The sequence below is a fragment of the Homalodisca vitripennis genome, chromosome 5 (genome assembly GCF_021130785.1).
Source record: "Homalodisca vitripennis isolate AUS2020 chromosome 5, UT_GWSS_2.1, whole genome shotgun sequence".
NCBI lineage: Eukaryota > Metazoa > Arthropoda > Insecta > Hemiptera > Cicadellidae > Homalodisca > Homalodisca vitripennis.
The window spans coordinates 53,887,976-53,894,037 of NC_060211.1; positions in this window are offsets into that span (position 1 = coordinate 53,887,976).

Sequence of the window (6,062 nt, forward strand, 5' to 3'; positions counted from 1 at the left end):
TCATTTCAACCAGGGCAGTAAAATTAAAGTCGAGTTGTTCTTTTTTTACTGTTTGTATGTAATGCTGAAGGATTTGTCATTCACTTATCATTCAATGTTGATTGTTTCACACCAATTAATTGCTCCAGGACTGCTCAAACTTGATAGATTTCAAGACTAAAAATATTTTTTATACTTGCATCGTTTAACTGCCACTCACTTGCATATACACTTTCCTACATGACTAATTGTGTTGTATACAAGGCATACCCAGAAAGCCGGACAGCTGGAGGGATTTCTTTTTCAACATTTTGGCTAAACTGCTGTGTATCCTGATACCTCCTCTCCGCAACAAGATTGGTTCAAGATCAGTGTGTTTAGAACTGTCGATGCGATAATAATTTTCGTGAAAATATCAATCCAGTCTGTTTGAAGTTTATTTTTAACAATGGAAGGATTTTGAAGGAAAAATCCTGTTTCCTTCACAATCCAGTCTCCTATCAAGTGTGAAATGCGCAGTGCCATCCATTATCTCATTTGAAAGGGAAAAACTTTGGTTTTGGTTTATAATTAGGTAAAAACGGCATAATTCCAAATGATGGAGCGAATAAATTTATCACCAAGGAGTCTGTAGCGCCTCAAAAACTCTTGCCTGGCCTCCACTCGATTCAACTTGTGTTGGTCTGTCAGTTGTTTTAAGACCCATTTCACAGACAGTTCCCAATATCCAAGGGTTTCATGTAGCAGAGATGTGAGATTAGCGGAAATATTTCAAAAAGTTATCCACTGCGAATCTGCGATCATTACAGAGCGTATTTTCAATTTTTCCAGAATTTCAGTCACAATTGAAGGTCTTCCGTTCCTCTGATCATCATGCACAGACGTATGACCATTTTTAAACTCATGAGACCACTTTAACATACTCATACAAGTCATATCTTTATCACCATGTACAGTTTTTACTTCAACCGCAGTTTTTCCTATCCAAATGAGATAATGGATGGCACTGTGTATTTCTCACTTTGTGGGAGATTGCATTGACATTGTTCATAAAACGTATTTTTTTTTTTTTTTCTCTTTTAAGCCTCAGCTTTCGCTATGCCGGCTTCGATGTTCACTGGTTTTATTATTATTATTACACTGATATTTATTTGCAAAGTACACTAATCCTGTCTATGCCTGATTGGACCTCCCCGGGATTTGAACCCGTGATCTCTCAGTTAGAGAGCCGAGACTATATCCATTAGTCTACGGAGGAGGACAAAGTAAAACGTATTGTTGCATCGACAGTTCTAAGCGTACTGACCTCGAACCAGTCTTTTACCATTTCACCTGATGATTTGTTTCAATAAGGCATAACACTGCTTCCTAGTGCTACTGTGACATAAGTGTCTCGTAGAAGAAAAATATATTGGTTTGTGAAAATATATACAATGGGTTGGCAGCATCGTAATCATATTCTTGTTCCTTCCAAGTCATTGCATTATTTCTTCCAGTCCAGGGCCATTACTTACCATTAATTTCATATCAATTGTATAATTTATTTATTTATAGAATTTGAGTAAAACATCCTCTTATCTAATGATATTTAAGTGGCTTTCTCATGTATTAAGCATAGAAACGTAATGGTCTGAATTAATTTTTCACCCCAGTACCAAACTTGATTTTAGTTTTAAAAACTTAGAATTTTAAAGTCAATTGTTATTTTTTTAAGCTACTATTCTTTAAACATACAATATTCCTGATTAAATCCTAACCCTCTTCAATAACTGTATGATTTCTCAATAAACTTTGATAAGTAATTCTTAGACAATTTTCTGTTGGGCTTTGTGGATTTATACATACAAAATGCAAATTAATTTCTGAAAATTATGTAAATAAGAAAATCCAATGGTTTTGTCTGTAAAGATGTTGCGGTTACATTACTTCAGAAAACAATATAATATTGATTGTATTATAATTAGACTCAATATTCAAACTGCTTGGTTCAATATTGTTCATGATAGTTTAGTGAAGTATTTCATTCCTGATTACATAAGGTTTTGATTGTACTGTGTTCTATGCTTATAGACTTAAACATCACAATTAATTTACATTAAAATACAAAACCAATATTTAATACATTTTATTGTGAGGCCTTTCGATATCCAAGATACCTTCATCAGACACATCACGATTTTGTGATGTGTCTGATGAAGGTATCTTGGATATCGAAAGGCCTCACAATAAAATGTATTAAATATTGGTTTTGTATTTTAATGTAATTTAACAGTGACCAATACAAGCTCCATCTACAGCATCACAATTAATTGATGAATTCTAATGTTAAAAATAACTAAAATAATGGTAGATGATAGAACAAAAAATTCTCAGACCGGTGTAACTATGACTGTGTATATTATTTATATAAATGAAATTATATGTATACAAGACCTCAAAAATACCTTTATTTTAGTATCTAAATGCCTTACGGCTGACTTGGAATTACACCATGAAGTCAATTTTCACTTAATAAAAACTTTTGCACTGATTTAATCTGCGATTACCTTTGATCATTATTCCTTGATTAGGCTATATGTTTCTTTTTGTGGTTGTCAGAAATCGACTCTTTTCCTTATATAATGTTGCATCAAAACTGGATAAAATTTTTTTGAGTTTTTCTGAAGTATTGTCATCTGGTATTCTCCTTATTTGTTGGAAACATGAGTTCCTTGCATAGTCAAATTGTGGGTATTTCATTAGTAGATGATCCGCAGTCTCATTCACTCCTGCAGTGCAATTTAAGCACAGAGGATAGAAATAAAATTTCATTAGATGAAGAGTTTTGTTCACTGTGACATGTCCTATACTTAGTCTGATTATATTTACTATTTCTCTTCTGCTAAGTCTCATATCTTGGTACCATGGCAGTAAAGGACTGATAGGTTGTATACTCCTATACCACCTGGCCTTTGTTGTAGTTTGTAACAAGTTTTTTTATTTTCTTCAAGTATCTTCCTGTTAGGAACGATTTGAGATCAGATAATCAGTTTTTTTATTATTTGTAGGGACATGTTATCTTCTATTATGCCATCACATGTACTTTGTAGTGATTTTATGGCAGAAAGAGAATCAGTGCAGATTAATATGTCACAGTTGGGGAGGTTATTCATAAGCTGAGAGCACTTATACAGTGCAAAAGGCTCAGCTGTATAAATCGATGCATTTGGTGAAAGTTTATACTTAACACCATTTAATTCAATCATTATATGTTTTACCACAGTCTGTGAAAATTAAAAAAATACAAGCAAAAAGTGATTTAATATTGTGTCAACATCAGCTGTTGGCTTATAGCAAAAAATGATATTATTACAGATGATAGCAAATTTTGATTAACAAGATTAGTGAATATATTATAGAGATTTAGAGTGTAAAATAGTAAATAAGCTATTAATTTTGTATTTAGGAGTTAAATTTAAACAAAAGCTTTTGAAACGATTTGATAAACATTGATTCAAGATAATTAAAAAAAAATACCACTTCTATTATTTTTAGCTTGCATACTCAAATATTCTTTTTTATAAATTTATTAAGTGCAGTTTATATAATGAACAATACTTTTGTAATTATCACTACTTTCATGAGAAAGGGAATACTAGTCAATTACACTGAACAGAAATTCTTAAGGATTTATGAGAGTATGTTTTTAGCTTTATGAGTTAAACTATATACAAATTATAAGTTTGTCCTTAAACTCCATTACACTAACATATTTTTTTCTGGGCAACTACAGACCAATTCAAAAAAGAAAATATTTATTAGACTATTAGGTTAGCAACTATTGTGTATTAATAGTGCCTTGTTGATATCTATTTTATTTTAAGTTCCACTAATCTGTCATCTATGTATAGATTGTTATGTACATGTACCTTCTAGGTCTTGAAAACATTCTTTAAGAATTTAGTTAAGTTCGTATTTTGTCACAATACTTCTGTACATTTTTGACTTTATGGTTTATTTCTTAATAGTTTATTATTCTCTTTTATTAAATTTAGTTGTAGAGAACCTAAACCAGTTATAATGGTATAGCTTTATTGTGATCATGTTCTATAGTGATGTAAATTAAGTACCAGCTTTTATCCTATTAAATCTTTATGTAAACAATGTTATCGCTGTTAGAATATTTTATAAAACTGTTGTGATAGTATGTTGTGTACCTAATAAATGTATTCTGTGATAAATTGTATTTGTTTCTTTTATGTGCATTTTACAACCAATCTTATGAGCAACCACAATTTGTAAATCATAAATATCTGAAAACATTTGTATTTTAGCTCAAAGAATTTCATATATGAAGTTGGCACATTTTATAGCTTAAAAACCGTTTAATACAGCTGTTTTCAGGCTATTTTAGTTCTGGAAAGTCTATGTTGTGGTGTCATTTGTCCACATTACTTCTATGTTTATTTATGTATTAACCATTTAATATAATATAAATATAAATCATAAAAATGCATTTGGAATCAAGATCTAATTTTACATATACAAATCATGACATTTTTTTTTAATTACAGATTTTTAAATTGGTAACAAATTATTTTCATAAGGTATATATATAAATTAGAATTATACGCTGAATTTCAAAAATCTGCATAGTCTTAGTTGTATTTTACCAACATAAATCACAAAGGATCATCTTGCACAATCCAAAAACTGCTATTGATGTTCCCCTTGTAAAGAACAAGAGGGAAATTAGCCTAAGTTGAGGGAGTTGTTAAGGTCAAATATTTCAAAACAATTTTCATTTTTGTGTCTTGATTGGGGTAATTTGCCCGTGATAAGCTTTCCGTACAGTTGGTAACACTGAGCGTTCAGTGTTAAATTCATGTGTACTATTACAAGACCACATACAGTATTACTCTTTAGACGTTAAAGTCTGATTAAATCTTAAAATTTATAATTTTCCACTTAAAATTATAAAAAGTACTCATACCTTCATATTGCTAAATATTTTCAAGTTTTAAATACCTGCTACTGGAACCTTGAATTACATTATAAAAACTCCTAAATAACCTTTCACCAATATTCGTAATTCTGTGTAATACAGTAGACTGAAACTGTGTTGCTAATCTACATTAACCAAATAAGCTTATCATGTCAAGGAAGATAATTCAACATTTAGAAAACTAGTTTATTAACCTGTAGACTAAGAACTCAACTCAAGGCATTTTGAGGTATGGCACCGGTGGGGCTATTTGGTGATGAAATTTTAGGTTTTTGCACTAAAATGTAAAATATTATTTATTTAAAAAACAAAATTTCACATAAATCCATTTTAAAAGAAATCCTTTAGACACATAAACACTAGTTCATTACAATACAAAAAATACAGATCAACAAATTTGTCCTTAAACAAGTGTTGTAAGATATTTCTTAAAAGGTAGGGTCCTCCTTATTAGGGTAATATTAAACTATTGGCATACATATCTTCAACCTGCTTTAAACACCTGGGATATCCTATTAATTTCAGTAATTTTGTAGAATGTGCAAATATATATGTAAAAAAGTTGTTAGATTCATTAAGCTCGTGTAACCACTTAAATACATTGTCATAAGAAAATTGTATTTCTCCTCACACAACTTTTTCAATGATATCTAGCATATCATCAACAATAGGACTACCTGCTGGGTCCACAGGGATTTCCGTTCATGACAGACAGTCACTGAGAATGAATCATTAACTTCTACCATCAAATTGTACAATATGTCTAATAAAATGGGGATTTTGTGGAAAAAAAGGTTTGCAGTCACTTAGATGTGTTGTGCTTGACTGAACATTGGCTGTCAGCTGGTGACTGGGACATTGGCTGAAATTTGGGACAAAATCTTCTGTTTTAGAGGTTACTGAAACTTGTTTTTGAAGAGTTTGTAAATATTTTGCAATTTTATTTTAATGCGTGTCTTTTAAGGTATGTAAAAGTAATCTCAGATATGATCTAGAATAGAATAGAATAGAATATATTTAGAAAGTATATAGAGTATATTTAGAATATATTTAGAGCTGGTGACATTAAGGAATACGCTTCAATGAAAATAAAACTCAC